This window comes from Oreochromis aureus, linkage group 22, assembly GCF_013358895.1.
Source record: "Oreochromis aureus strain Israel breed Guangdong linkage group 22, ZZ_aureus, whole genome shotgun sequence".
NCBI lineage: Eukaryota > Metazoa > Chordata > Actinopteri > Cichliformes > Cichlidae > Oreochromis > Oreochromis aureus.
Genome location: NC_052962.1, coordinates 27,600,180 through 27,616,957, shown reverse-complemented (window position 1 = coordinate 27,616,957; position 16,778 = coordinate 27,600,180). Strand labels below are relative to the sequence as shown.

Below are 16,778 nucleotides of genomic sequence, written 5' to 3'. Positions count from 1 at the left end.
CTGCATTGAATCATATCTGTAATTAATCTCTGTCTCTCTTCCACAGCATGTCTTTATCCTGTTTTCCTTCTCTCACCCCAACCGGTCGCAGCAGATGGCCCCGCCCCTCCCTGAGCCTGGTTCTGCCGGAGGTTTCTTCCTGTTAAAAAGGAGTTTTTCCTTCCCACTGTCGGCAAAGTGCTTGCTCATAGGGGGTCATATGATTGTTGGGTTTTTCTCTGTATGTGTTATTGTGCGATCTACTGTACAATATAAAGCGCCTTGAGGTGACTGTTGTTGTGATTTGGCGCTATATAAATAAAATTTAATTTAATTGAATTTACAGCAACTGACAACTGGTTACATTAAGGTAAATACACATCTAACATCCCTCTGTTATTAGAAGTGTCACAGAAGTGTAATTTGTTCTTTTTCATTTAATAATAGAGTCCACAGCTACAACAGCTACATCCACCCTGGGGGAAAACTAGTGAGGGAGACCATTAGGCTCCAAGCTGGGTTTCCTGGGTCCAGAGGTTTGGAGAAACTTCCTCCCTTTCTTTCATCACAGCTGTCCTGTGCCAAATGTTCTGTTGACCGACTGAGAGAGGCTTCATTTAAGAAACTTCAGGAAGACTGAAGCTCATCGCATTGATCAAGCAGGACTCATGATCTTCACCAGCAGCTCCCTTACTGGGAAATTTTCAGAGCTCCACCATAGGCCCACCGCAGAAGATGGATAAACCCAGCATTTCATGAACACTGTGATGGAGACCTTTGCTTTTTTATTTTTAGATGTACTCAGATAATCCTCTACACTACTAGCAAAACCCAGTGTAAAAGATAGTTTAACATACAAGTGATGACCTTTGACCTTCATCAGATTTTATTTAATGTTCTCAGAGAAAATATCATGTCCCCTTCATGTAGCTGAAGCTGTGCAGGTCTGAGATCAGCAGCTTTCTGAAACACCAAACTGACTTACTGTTTTTAGGCTCCAGTGGCGCAATCTGTCAGCGTGTGGTATTTATATGACAGTAACCTGCAGAGCAATGCTGAGGTTGTGAGTTCGAGCCTCACTGGAGCAATGCTTAATATAATTTAATCCTTAGGGATTGTTAAAGGATTCTGATATGCTGCTATATAGTGGCACAGTTAAATTGATGATTAATCTATTTGTCTTTAACTTTATCAGTAAAAACAGCTGCAGTTTTCACTGACAGCACATCATGTGGTACTTTAACCTTTGTGCTGTTTTCGTCAGTTCATTTTGTAGTCAACATGTGAACATGTTGGATGATCTGTCAGCTGTCATTGGGTGCTGCTGAGATCTGAATCTGAGGGCAGCTCCTGTAATTACAAAGAAAACAGAATCATCACAAACCGTGAAATATAACGTTTATCCCTCTAATCTGAAATAGAGCTGATCCTTCCCTGTCCTCACCAGTTGGTCCTCACACACGTCAGGATCTGAAGTTCTGCGCTTACATTTTTTCAGTTCTACAGTTCTGCTGACAGCTGACATTAGCTGTTTATTTTTTAAAAAAAGACAAAGCCTTATATATTAACAGATTTTCCAGTATAATCTTTACCTTTGAGAGATGATGGAGCAGGTTTCCAGGTTCAGTCTGCTGCTGCATCGTGATCACCTGCAGGAAAACAGACAAATACACGGAGATGTTATCACCAGTGTTTGAGCTGCTGCATATTGGACAACAAATATTAATGCTTTAAATCATTTCTCTCAAAGGATGTAAGTGATATGGAGTAATGCACATTTAACTTTGTGAACAACACCTCATTAAGAATCATTCTGTTTTTTAACCTGAACATAAACCTGAAAGTTTCAGCTCTATGACCTGCAATATTCCACAAAAAATAAAGGACAGTCATGCTCACATTCAACACAGTTACTCAAATATTGTATCATATTAAAAAATGTATTAAACATCATCCTTGATAGTTTACATCAAGCTTTTGAGACCTCCTCTGGGCCACTTACTGTATACCTGGGCCAAGTTTCATCTGAAACTGCTTTCATACTTCCAAGAAATTCAAGGACAGGTCTGCTCAAATTTAAAAACTTTAAAGGAATGTGATAACTTCATGTTAAAAATGTATTAAATATCATCTCTGACACCTGACATGAATTTCGGAACGTATTCCTTTTTTTTGACACCCATAATATATGTGTGCACAGTTTCATTTCAAATTCTGGAGAAATTAAAAAACTTTTCTTGTTAAATTTAGCATGCTCAATCGATTATAACATCACATAAAAAATTAATTGAAAATCATCTGCTATTGTTGACATGATATTGACAGTTGAATACTCCCCTCAGCAGTAGCTAGTTTTAAATATGGGCAACATCATCACATCGGCAAAAAAAAAGTTACTCGCACCCATGCTGCCCACATCATGCCAGCGCATTTTGGGGATTGCATGGGCACCAATCTTTTTTCTATTGCCCATTTGCGGGGAGTAAGGGCGCCCTCCATTTGCAAGGTGCGCCTGCTGCTTGCCACACAGGGAGGAGAGGGGTGTGGCGGTGGGGGATTCTCTGGCTGGCTGGAGCGGCACCTAATAACCAACTCGCAAAATAAAACAAAATAAAAACAAACCAACAAACTTGGGCTGTCAACGTTTTACAACATCATTATAATTAATGTGATTATAGATTTTTAACGCAATTAATCCATCTGGATTAACTCAAAATCCCTGAAATGTCTCTGTCAATGCAGTTTATCTATTCTGCGCTCCAGATGGGTTGATTGCGTTAAAAAATTTTAATCGCGTTAATCATAATGATGGCGTTAACGCTGACAGGCCTACAACAAACACAAAAACTGAAGACATCGACTTATAATTTGCACTGATGTGTTTTCTTAATTCTATCACACACATATAGGCGAAAAGTGAGTGCGAGGGTCCTCAGTTACCCTACTTGCTGCTGCTGCTGTGCTGAAGTCTCACACACAACCTGTCGAAAGGGGATGGGGCGGGCTGCTTCCAAATTGTGCACATTTCATTCATAATATTGTCAATCCAAGCCCATTATGTATTAATTATTTTTCAGGGGTTGTGTGAAATCCCAGAAAAAAAACCTATAGGTGTAGGTCTATTAGTCTATTAGTTTATGTTGAGGGGTTGGGTGTTCATACTGGAGTACGAAATTACTGATGGAAGATGGATAAGAAAGGGTCAAAGCCATCAGGTCCTCAGTTTAGAAAAAAAAAAAGAGAAAAGAAAAGGAGAAACAAGTAAAAGACACAAGTAAGCAGACGTGTCTTTCGATAATGGCAGGTATTATGTTTCCTGAAACAAGATAACATTCATTAGTTGTGATTGGGAAAACTTCTGTTTACCTTTGTTAGCCACTTGGCTGTGCTAGTAAACAGTAGACAGACAGTAGACCCTGATGTGGCTTATTGAATCTTTTGGACTGTGTTCAGCATAATATCAGTTAGCCATTAATTGGAAGAGGTGTATTGTTGATTTGTCTGCTATTCTCAATGTATGTTGAATTATAATGTCTGCTTGTTAGCAATTTGCATACACGCTCTCTATAAAATATTTATATAAAATATTTATCTGGTTAAATTCAGTATGGTACAGTTTTCACAATAACATCTGGTAATGTACAATCCTTAATATGTTTTATGTGTGCGTGTGATCTTTGATAGTTAGCATGAAAGTCTCCACAAATTCCTCTTCTCTACAACTCACACTCCATGTCTGCAAAGTTTCGACTCCAACCACTGCAATACTTCTCTTTTTTGCCTTTATTGGATAGTGAACTCAACTACCAACTCACAACTAAAAAGGATGATTTTCAATGATTTTTATGGTTTTTGAATATGATGTGAAGCTGGGATAAACTTTAAAATTTTAGTTCTCACGTTTAAGTGCATCCATAACCTTGCCCCTCCTTATCTGTGTGATCCTCTTTATATCACCCCTGTTTCCCGCTCTCTCAGATCTTCATCTGCCAATTATCTTGTTGTTCCTTCTGCTCGTCTTATCACTATGGGGAACAGAGCTTTCATTCATGCTGCTCCTCGGCTCTGAAACTCACTTCCTCCAGTCATAAGAAATATAGATTCCCTTCCCTTATTTAAGTCACAGCTCAAAACATACTTGTTTAAACTGGTTACTCGCTTTAATACAGATCTTACTTGTTGTCAAATCTTGTTTATTGTATTGTTATTTTAAATTTATTTTTAATCTACTGTTTTATTCATCTCTTTTTTTTCTCTTTGTAAGGCGCCCTTGGGCCCTCAAATGAATTGTATTATTATTATTATTATTTTTGAATCGACTGTATTGAATTTGAGCATAACTGTCTTTTGGAGGAATATTTCACCTGATAAGGGATGAAACTTGGCACAGATTGTACAGTAGGTGGACCAGAGGAGGAATGTGTTGAAAGTTTGACGTCAACGATCAAGGATGATTTTTAATGAAATTTGAATGAGACGCAACCAGGCTGTCCCAATCCAAGTTGTGCGCGCGCATGTGTGCGTAGGTCTATTATTTGCGATCGGAAACGAAGGAGAAAAGGCGCTGCCGTAAAGGCTAGTGCAGAAGCGCAAGAAAATTTATGCGACGGATAAGAGGCGGCTGGCTTGACTTAAATTACGGCTCATTTAACTGACCTATCCCAGACATCCACATGTACACATATGTACTTTCAACCAATAAGTATTCACAGGTAATATCAGCTGATGGGAGCCCTCCTGTTTATTGGTTTATAGTATTTCGGGTAAGTTGGCGGGACGTGTGAGAATCCAGTTTTCGCCGGCTTTTAGTGGATCCATCGACGACGAGGAGGACGCACCGGAGATACGGGCAGGGAAAGGATTATTAAGTTTTTAATAAAACAAACAAACAAGCGCTTGTTTTTCGGGACATCTATCGTATAGGAAACATACAATGTTTTATAGTCGAAGGAAAGCTCACAACAAGGACATGAGTGCTGGGACTCTCATGTTGCGCCTCTGCTTGGGTTTACTGTCCGTCTGCGTCCCGCTGGGCTCTGCAGGTGAGGTTGAGCTGATTTTAAATGCATTTGTTTTGAAATGATTTGTAAAATAACTGGAACTCACTGAGAAATAAGTTCGCATTATTATGTAAATGTATAGGTATGCGTGTAGACGACCTGTCAGGTTTCACGTCAGAGGAAGGAAAGCTGGGTTAGAACCAAAAAGAAACTTTTTAACATCTGCCTCAGCGGTGTCTGATAAATACGTTTGTTCCAGCATGTAAAGACTCATGGTGGCTTATGATGAGAGACTGAAGCTCCTCACACTCACACTCACACACACACACACACACACACACACATAAACACAGCCGGAATATAGACATCATGGCGGGAGGAGAGCGTTAAAATCAGCCTGTCTTAAAAGAAAAAGAAAAAAAATCCAGATGTTATTTTGATTCTTAGATATGGCAGAACTTTGGGCCCTTCGCTGTTTCTCTGTGTGTGCGTGTGTTGGGGAATATGTACAGTCTTGGTTTAGAATTGGCAGTAACACCACCTGCCAGGAATACCAGAGACTTGGACAAAATCAAATAATCTAAAGAATCTGATGTGAGAAGTCAAATACACAAACAAGCCGAGCAGATCCCGATCTCTCCTCTGCCTGTGTGTTAGTTCTTGTCCATATTTACTTTGTGATTGACGTTGACATATTGTTATGATGTCATCGAGGTTTGGTTGTCTCAGATCAGTTCTTTCACATAACCAGGAAGTCCTTTTTTGGTTGACCCCATGCTTCTGGAACCTTCCTTACGCCTTTTTTTTTTCTTCTTTTTTGAACCATACACGGGAACTGCATTAGGGTTGGGCAATTGGACAAATTGATATATAATATTTTATATTATATTATATTTTGTTTTATATATTCTTTACAAGGGCGATTTATTTATTTATTTGCCCATGAGTAAGTTTGATAATAATGATGGAGTTAATAGAAGCAGTCAACAGAAAAAAAAAAAATGATAGCGCTGTTTTAACAGCACCCCCTTTCATCTGCGAGCAAATGCACCCTCCTCAGAGTGCACCCAAATGCTTGTTGATGAAGCTGGAGAAGCTGTGTGCGTTAAAAATTTTAATCGCGTTTAAGCCGCGTTAATGCTGACAGCGTTTTTTATTTGTTTTTGTTTTTTTTAATTAGTTTGTCCATGTTTGAACTTCTTCTGTATTGTATACGCGCAAATCAGTTCATGCATGATTAAATTGCAGTCTGCGCATGCGCGAATATATCACCAATCGGCAATTGTTGGACTGACGATTGCCGGTTGCAAAATCTTTACATGTCGCCCAACCCTATTCTGCATTTTAGGGAATTTCCAGATGTCAACACACACACACACACACACACACACACACACACACACACACACACACACACACACACACACCACGCTCTCTCTCTCTCTCTCTCTTTCTCTCTCTCTCACAGAAACACACAGTGAGTGGAGACTGTTGTTACCTGGAATGCTTTCACCACATTGCTTTAGATCTTACTCTGATATTATGGAGCACCATGTATGGAAATAATGAATTGAATATCTGAGTGAAATGATTTCCAGTTATCTTCTTAATATGCTTATCTAACTTTATTTGATTCTCTTAATACACTATACACACTCTCATCCTTAGTATGCAAATTCACAGCTTACATGATTCATTTAGTCTACTAGCCTGGCAGCATGGTGGTATGGTGGTTAGCACTGTTGCCTCAGCAAGAAGTCCTGAGATTGACTCCATCATCTTGGGCTTTTATGTGTGGTTTCCATGTTCTCCCAGTGTTTGTGTCTGTGGGTTAGCTCAGTGTCAGATTGGTGATCTCTTCAGGGCAGCTGGTGTTAGTAGACTATAACATCAGGAATTAGATTGGCTTTTTGGGATGTAGACTACCACTCACACTGATTTCAAATGGTCTGAAAAAAGTTTGTGATGGTCAGGGCCCTGTTCCAGACAAGGTAATTCAACTCTGAATATCTTCACCTTGAGTGCATAGTGTGCATAAAGTGAAAGAACATCGTCATCAATGAAGCTGCAAAATCAGGAATCACAATAGCAACAGGGAGAAAAGTAATCTGGCCACCATTTTTATTGCAGAGGTATATGAATCTAAGTCAGTGTGGACCATGGTATTTATCTTAAAATAGAGGGGAGTCATTTTATTCTGCATTTTACTGTCATTATTTACCTGTTATTCTCAACAAGTTGGCATCTGACCAAAGCATTACTCAGCTATAATCTGACAATGACAAAATGCAGCTCACAGCAACTGCTGTTAAAAGATCAATTTTGGTGACTTGCAGTGGAAAATCATGTTGCATAATTATATACATGTGGTTGAAAAATATTGAAAGTGATCAGAATATAGACAACCTGTAGACTGGATTTTAAAAAATTCTCTTTAAAACTGGACTCAGTGGAGTTTAAAGCCATTTCTTCACTCAAAACTTCAAATGATCTCCAAGATCCAGCTGTGACCAATTACAGCACACAAATGATTGATCAGTAGTTTGTATCTTAAACTTCATACGAATTAATTCATTTAAAAAAGTGATTACCATATTTTTTTCGGAGTATGAGGTGCACTATAAATCCTTTAATTTTTCTCACAAATCTACAGTGTGCCTTATGTATGAATTCTGGTTGAGCTTACTGACCTCGAACAGATTTTATGTGGTACACGGTGCTCAAATCTGTCAAAAATGTTTTAGTACGACTTTAGTAAGCCACGTAGCCGCACCGCTTGATAGATTGTCGGAGCATTATGGCTACCATTGTCAGGAGCCTCATACGTACTGTGCTTCAACATAATATTACCGTATTGTGTGTGTGTGTGTGTGTGTGTGTGTGTGTGTGTGTGTGTATATAAAGGCCCCCAAATGGCAGCTGTTAACAGACATGCTTACGAAGCGGATTTTAAGCTCGAGGCTATCAGTCAAGCAGTAGAACATGGGAATAGAGCAGCTGTGAGAGAATTTAACATTAATGAATCAATGGTACGGAAGTGGAGGAAGCAAGAAGAATGAGTTGAGAAAAGTTTGACTTATCTGACTGTTTTGTTTCACTGAATGCCTTATAATCCGGTGCGCCTTATGTATGAAAACAGACCTGTTCATCGACAGTGCGCCTTATGGTCTGAAAAATATGGTATAGTAATGTAGGTTATAGGTCAGGTTAAGTTTACAGAGTCCAAATTGGGTCAACTCTTAACAAAATCAGAGTCATCATTAAAACTTGCCTTTTGGAGCGGGGCCTGGGTTTTAATGGTTAAGGACACATCAGTTTGCCAAACTCCAGTATGCAGTATGTACTTTACTCCCTCTGCTTTAGGTCTCTGTAGCTCCTCATTCTGATTGTCCCCTCTAGAAGTTGTACTTTGATCCATTTGACCTCTCTTGCTCTGTGTTATTTTCTCTTTCAGTCCAAATAAACATCACAGCTGAGCATGGAAAGAAGGTCATTCTGCCTTGCCAAGTTCCAAACAACAGCAAACCCATTGTAGCTGTAGAGTGGAGCAGACCTGACCTGGAGCCAGACTTTGTTCTTTTCTACCGGGATGGGCACTTTGACTCATTCTACCAACATCCATCTTTTAAGAACCGCGTGTATCTGCAGGACAGCGAGATGAAGCATGGCAATGTGTCTTTGATTCTGGAGAATGTGATGACAGATGATGAAGGAATATATGAGTGTCGTGTTAGAACACGAATGGGCCACAGGAAGAGAGCTCATCTCAGTAGTGACCCCATCGGCACCATCAACATGACTGTTGTTCCTTCAGGTGAGTCTGTTGATTTCACTTTATGATCAGAGGTGAACCTGCTTCCTTCCCTTCGTGAGAGAGAAACCAATCAGATGTTTATTTGCTAAAGTGGGTGCTCATCTCCTAATATGCCATACACATTTCTAACCATCACTAACACACTCACACTCTGATTGAAGCACTGTGGGCCAGTGGTTATATGGAAAAGAAATAGTAAAAACGTATATGATTTACTCATGAAAGTGGCCACTTTCATGACTAAATCATATAAGGCTTACATGATTTACTCATCAAAGTGGCCACTTTCTCATTACTTTCATATATTGTTTTAGTAAGTATCCAAAACATACAAGTTTCGTTATATAATTTTTCAAGGGATCTTATATCTGTTTTCACTCTTGTATGCTTTTCATACAAGTTTCACACAAGACAGATACAAACTTTATAAGATTCATATATATATCTTTTCCATATGGGTTATATTTAAAACTACTAAACTTTTAAAGGTACGCTGTCTCCTTTCTCTTCTTTGTAGAAAGCAGTTTTTGGTCTGAGTGATGTGATCAGAGTGTAGTAGATAATGTCTGACAGCAGTTTGAAGATGAAATGGATTCTGTTCTGTTCTGTTCTTTACTCATTACCTATATAACAGCTGACATCTCACATTTGTTTCTTACCTGCAGCTAACATAGGAGGAAACACAGAGAATGGTGGGAAGGAAGATGGAGCCAGAGGAGATCTTGCACTGATCTGCATTGCCCTGCTTCTGTGGGTTTTTTTTAGTTATTATTTTTAGTTTAGCTATATATAATCTTTATGATCTTTAGAGAAAAAAGAATCAAAAGCAGAATCTGAGACAGCGCTCATCTGAAACAAAGCAACCAGCAAATTATTTAGGGATGTAACAAATCTTAAAGCTAGGTCAAAAAAACAGTCAAAAAGGTGAGAGTATTGGGTTGCAGTTCCAGCTTCCTGTATCAGGTTCCCCAGGCAGAGCTGTTAATTCCTAGTTAAAGCTGATATGCTAAAAATGTGTTTGAGCAGCACGCAACAGCACCCAAGCAAGCACCCATTCAATTCAGTTCAATTCAATTTTATTTATATAGCGCCAAATCACAACAAAAGTCGCCTCAAGGCGCTTTATATTGTACAGTAGATAGCACAATAATAAATACAGAGAAAAACCCAACAATCATATGACCCCCTATGAGCAAGCACTTTGGCGACAGTGGGAAGGAAAAACTCCCTTTTAACAGGAAGAAACCTCCGGCAGAACCAGGCTCAGGGAGGGGCGGCCATCTGCTGCGACCGGTTGGGGTGAAAGAAGGTTCCCATTACTGAGGACAACAAGCGAGCACACATTGAGCGCCAGTGCCCGTCATTGGGAGCACTAGTCAAGGGCGGCACACATCGCAGCAGATGAGGGCCAGCTCCCAAACTGCAAGTACCCGTTAAGGACCGGCGCCCCTCACTGCAGACGACAAGGGATCACCCGTCGAGGACCAGTGCTGGTCACTGGGAGCACCTGTCAAGGACCGGTGCCCATCACTGCTGACGACAAGCGATCACCCGTCAAAGACCAGTACGGGTCACTGGGAGCATCCGTCTGGCGACTGTTGCTTAGAGCGCCCATTGAGGACCCGTCAAGTATCGGACCTGTCACTAGGAATGCCTGTCGGCATCATCCAGTCACTGGCAGCAGCCTTGGAGGACCTGTCAGGGACCAGCACCAGTCACCGGCAGCGCCAGCCATTCATCCATTGGCACCGCCGGCGGCAGCCAGTCATTGGCAGCGTCCATCGAACACCAGTGCCCGTCGTTGCGGACGCTGAGTGAGCGCTCGGCGAACACCGACATCTGTCTCTAGTTCACCCGTCGAGCACTACTGCCTGTCACTGATGCACCCATTGAGGATCCATGCCTGTCACTCCACCCGTTGAGGACGTCACACGTCGAGCGAGCACCCGTCGAGGACCAGCGCCCATCACTGCCGACGACAAGGGATCACCCGTTGACGACCAGTGCCAGTCACTGGGTGCAACCGTCGAGGACCGGCGCCCATCACTGCGGACGACAAGTGAGCACCCGTCGAGGACCGGCGCCCATCGCTGCGGACGACAAGTGAGCACCCGTCGAGGACCGGCGCCCATCGCTGCGGACGACAAGTGAGCACCGTCGAGACCGGCGCCCATCGCTGCGGACGACAAGTGAGCACCCGTCGAGGACCGGCGCCCATCGCTGCCGACGACAAGTGAGCACCCGTCGAGGACCGGCGCCCGCCGCTGCCGACGACAAGTGAGCACCCGTCGAGGACCGGCGCCCATCGCTGCCGACGACAAGTGAGCACCCGTCGAGGACCGGCGCCCATCGCTGTCGACGACAAGGGGTCACCCGTCGAGGACCGGCGCCCATCGCTGCCGACGACAAGGGGTCACCCGTCGAGGACCGGCGCCCATCGCTGCCGACGACAAGGGGTCACCCGTCGAGGACCGGCGCCCATCGCTGCCGACGACAAGGGGTCACCCGTTGAGGACCAGTCCCAGTCACTGGGAGCACTCGTCGAGACCGCGCGCCATCGCTGCCGACGACAAGGGGTCACCCGTCGAGGACCGGCGCCCATCGCTGCCGACGACAAGGGGTCACCCGTCGAGGACCAGTCCCAGTCACTGGGAGCACTCGTCAAGGACCGGCGCCCATCACTGCCGACGACAAGTGAGCACCCGTCGAGGACCGGCGCCCATCACTGTCGACGACAAGTGAGCACCCGTCGAGGACCGGCGCCCATCACTGTCGACGACAAGTGAGCACCCGTCGAGGACCGGCGCCCATCACTGTCGACGACAAGTGAGCACCCGTCGAGGACCGGCGCCCATCACTGCCGACGACAAGGGGTCACCCGTCGAGGACCGGCGCCCATCACTGCCGACGACAAGGGGTCACCCGTCGAGGACCGGCGCCCATCACTGCCGACGACAAGGGGTCACCCGTCGAGGACCGGCGCCCATCACTGCCGACGACAAGGGGTCATCCGTTGAGGACCAGTCCCAGTCACTGGGAGCACTCGTCAAGGACTGGCGCCCATCACTGCCGACGACAAGCGATCACCCGTCGAGTACCAGTGCTGCGTTCATCATACGCAACCTATTGCTATTATTGCGAAACTGAAATAAAGAATTTTTAAATGCGTGGTGTACGTTTTATTTTAATGTCCGCACTGTAAGTATTGTTACATGAGTCTGCTGAAATGCTGGGCACTGTAATCTAAACAAAATTATATGCAGCTGGTGTGGCTTTTATCATGTCTCCTCAGATCACGCGATACACTTTGCCATTCAGAAGGATGGCTATTAGTCACAAATTTCCACAAACCCAATTAGGCTAGGGCCACCGCTAACCCGTCTCGTTTTTGGCTCAGTATGCACCTGATCTACTTTTGTTTTTTTTAAATTTTAACACGGTGAGTGTCACTCGGTTAAAGAGATGAATGTATGGTTCAGCCTTTAACGGCATTCAGGACAACAATTAACACATGGAGGTTACTGCGGGTACTCAGAAATGCTCCAACAGCTTAAAAAAATATATACTCTGGTGAAAACTTGGAAAAAAATTCCTTCATGGTCACTTTGTTTCCTGTTTAATTCTTTTTTTTTTTTTTTTCTTTTGCTATTACTAACGATTATGTGGACATTGTTTCTGACTAGCAAAATCTATTATTCAGGAAAGGACCTGTTGTAGGACCTGGACCTCTGAAGATGTCAAAATTGTCTTGCGCAACAATCACTTGGGTAACCATAAAGATGCTTTATCCAATGACAAACGGGTGAAAGCGAGAAACATGGAAAAATTAATCCTGAGCAAATTTGGTGTAATGAAAAAGGTTTTTCCAAAGCTTCTGAGCTGCAACCTCAATTGTGGTTTCTCTAGACCAAGATGGCACCGAGTATGGCAGCCTTGTCACGAGCTCCCTCAAGCAACAGTTGCTTTTTGTGTTTGATTTTACTTTTACCTTATTTTTTCCACCAGTAACATTATGGTTTTTTTGTATATGACCACCAAACTTTACTGAACATAAGAGCTAGACTCTCTCATCGTTCTCTGGAGTTCAAGTTTGCAGACCCCCCCATTCATCTTGCCTTTGTGCTGGGCCCCTGGAGGCCGCAAACGCAGAAGCAGAAGATCTGGTGTTCTCGTTCAACTGATACGGCGCAGTCTCTGGGGAACAAGCTGTGTGAACTTCGGGCATGGATCTCATTCCAGTAAGAGATGTGGCACTGCTGCGTGATGTGCCTCACAGAAACCTGGCTATTCCACAAGGTACCGGACTCTGCCATACAACTACCAGGGTTCTCTGTGCACTGCACAGACAGGTCACAGGCACTAATTGGGAAAAGCAGAGGCAGTGGTATATGTTTCATGCTCAACAACAGCTTGTGTGATTATGCGAATGTGCACCCGTACCTGAAGTGCCGGCCATTCTGGCTACCGAGGGATTTTACAGCAATGATCATTACGGCTGTTTACATTCCCCCACAAGCTGACACCGACCGAGTACTCCGGGAACTACAGCGCGATCAGCAGTCAGAGAACCGCACACCCAAAGGCGGTTTTATCACGACCGGTCCACTGTTGGTCCGACCAATCAGAGTTCTTGCTGCAGGACTGTTTTGATGGCTGCTGACGACATTGATGAGTACACAGACTCAGTCTGCGGATTTATAAAGAAATGTGTGGAAGATGTTGTCCCATCCAGAACAGTTAAGGTTTACCCAAATCAAAAACTGTTGATTAACAGCAATGTTCACGCGGCACTGGCGGCACGGAACGCTGCTTTTGCCTCCGTGAACACATCGGACTACAAACACGCACATTGCCAAGTCAGTAAGACAATTAAAACAGTGAAATATAAGTACAAGGACAGAGTGGAATAACAATTTGACAATCCTCTGAGTATGTGGCAGGGACTAAACACAATCACAGACTTTAGAGGGAAAATCAGCAGACCGCAGTCCATGGCCTCTCTCTGAGGATCTAAACGTATTCTACGCTAGATTTGACCCAGGAAACACAGCAAGACTGGACAGGGTACGCATTGGGTATGACATCAGCGTGCACACTGTGTCTGTGGAGGATGTGCGGAGGTGTTTCAGACAGGTGAATACGCGCAAAGCTAGCAGTACTCAAGTCTTCCGCGGCTCAGCTGGCTGGAGTGTTTACACACACCTTCAACCTTCCCCTCTCGCTGTCTGTAGTCCCAGCCTCCTTCAAAATGGCTACCATCGTCCCTGTACCCAAATCCTCCACCATCTCATCACTGAATGACTGGCGACTGGTAGCCCTGACCCCCATCATGAGCAAATGCTTCAAGAGGCTGGTCAGGGACTTCAACTTCTCTGCACTACCCAAGTCACTGGACCCTCTGTAGCATTCCGCTACAACAGGTCCACTGATGACGCCATAGCCCTAACACTACATACTGCCCTCTCGCACCTGGAGAAGAGAGACACGTATGTGAGAATGCTGTTTGTAGATTACAGCTCAGCATTCAATACCATTGTTCCTTCGAAGCTGGACAGGAAACTGCAGAATCTATGACTGAGCAGCTCCCTCTGCAGCTGGATCCTTAACTTCCTCTCTGACAGATGCCAGTTGGTCAGATTGGGCAGCATCACCTCATCAACTGTAAAAATGAACACTGGTGCTCCACAGGGGTGTGTACTGAGCCCTCTCCTGTACTCACTCTACACCCATGACTGCACGGCCACTAGCAACTCCAGCATCACCGTGAAGTTTGCGGATGACACAACAGTGGTGGGCCTTATCACCAAAAGTGACGAGACAGCTTACAGGGAGGAGGTCAGTGCTCTGGCTCATTGGTGTCATGAGAACCATCTCACCCTCAACGTCACGAAGACAAGGGATTGATAGTGGACTGGCGGAGGGGTAAAGAAGCACATACCCCCATCACCATCAATAGCATTGCTGTGGAGCGAGTGAGCAGCTTCTGTTTCCTAGATGTACGTCTGGCAGAGGATCTGTCAGTACACACAAACAAAGCAGTGAAGAAGGCGCACCAGTGCCTCTTCCTCCTCACGAGACTAAAGAGATTCGGCATGAGCGCCCACATCCTCCGGACTTTCTACCACTGTGCCGTTGAGAGCATTCTCCCTGGATGCATCGCTACCTGGTATGGCAACAGCACCACTTACAACCGCAAAACTGTTCAGAGAGTGGTGCGATGTTCTGAGCGGATAACTGGAGGTGAGCGTCCCTCCCTCCAGGGCATCTACAGGAAGCAGTGCCTGAGGAAAGCGGGGGAGATCATCAAAGACTCCAGTCACCCCCGCCATAAACTATTTAAACTACTTCCATCAGACAGGAAGTACTGTAGCATCTGGTCCTGAACCTGCAGACTGAGCAACAGCTTTTTCCATCAGGCCACCTGATGGAACAGTGACACTTCATAGACACCTCACTCTCACCTACCGGGAATCCAACACTATGCACTCCATTTTGTACCTATATGCCATTTCTTTTGCACAATATTCAACAGCTGACTTGGCTATTTTTGACATAAAAACATACATTTTTTTTTGTGCATACATCCTTAAAATTGTACATATATTTCTCACAACTCTCACATTCCTGCTCTTATAATTGGCTTGTTTCTTACATTCTTGTATTTTGCACACCACTGTTGCTTGTGAGGCTTGCACAAAAGAATCTCACTCACATGCGCTGTACCAGTGTACTAGAAATGTGATGTGACAATAAAAGTGATTTGATTTTGATTTGACAGGTCATCAACCCATTAAAAATATTGCGCTAATGTGTGCAGATGGCAATCTCCAAGCCTCACGTTCCCCAGACCTGAACACACTTGAAAATCTCAGTGACTCTGTCCGTGATGCCAACAAATGGTGCACGTCCCTGAGTGCGCCTGTCAGAACACCAACTCCCATTGCTGAGTACCACAAGCGAGCAACCTCATCTGTGAGTGGGTTGAAGAGCTGAACGGGTCGGTCAGCCATTACCTCTGTTCTGGATTACAGTTAACACGTGGAGGTTACTGCGGGTATTCAAAAATGCTCCGAAAGCTTGAAAAATTATACATTCTTGTGAAAACTGGGAAAAACTGGTTGTTTCTGACTGGCAAAATCTGTCATTCAGGAAAGGACCCGTTGTCCGTGTCTCCCAAATGCTTACAGGGCTGTGATGACATTAAAGTTGTCTTGTGCAACAATCAGTGGGGTTACTGTAAAGATGCTTAGTTGAAAACGGGTGAAAGAAAGAAACATGAAAAATTTGTTCTGAGCCAACCTGGTGTAATGAAAAAGTTTTTTCCAAGGCTTCTGACAGAAACTAGATGGTAAAACTTTGCATGTGATCACATATTGAGACAAATGTTTTTGAACAATGTTTATTTATTTGTTATCCAATCTCTCATTTCAGATACAGAAAGTCTAGAGCATGAAGTCATAAAAGTGGACTTTGTATGTAGTTGAATCCCAGAATTTCACAGGGCAATAAGAAAGAAATGGGTGTCCTGAGGACGTGGGCTGCCTCACATGTCTTTAGGCCAAATCACCAATGTCCAACATGGAGTCCCAGTGTGTCACCTTCAACCACCCAAGCAGGAGTCAGGGTAAGACCTTATAACTGTAGCATCCATACCAGTGCAGGAAGTAATTGAATATCTTGATTTTTTTTTTTTTTTTATTTTATAGTCACATAAGGTGTTCAGTTTTGCCAGCTGTGGCTCTGGGCCATTTTTTCATTTTCTACATCTCATACAGATGATTTGGTGAGAGAAATTCAGTGTAACAGGCGACTCCACAGACTATTTTTAAGGATACACACAGAAATTCTAACGTCATCCATTTTGACAGCTCATTTGTTGTCATCTTTTTTTTTTCCAGAGTAATCCACTGAATGAACACAGTGATGTTATACAGTCAAAGAATGGTGACCAAAACACAGCAGAAGGAAAAATTAAACTCAACTCC

At 43.7% G+C, this 16,778-nt stretch overlaps 1 long non-coding RNA gene across 1 annotated transcript; it reads right to left on the bottom strand.

Moving 5' to 3' along the window:
• Positions 1–10,098: 10,098 nt before the first annotated feature.
• LOC120435707 lies at positions 10,099–15,613 on the bottom strand. Its single transcript, XR_005609854.1, has 2 exons — positions 11,211–15,613; positions 10,099–10,300 (listed from the first exon to the last, which is right to left on the bottom strand). It is a non-coding gene; the product is annotated as an uncharacterized LOC120435707 (long non-coding RNA).
• Between the last annotated feature and the right edge of the window lie 1,165 nt (positions 15,614–16,778).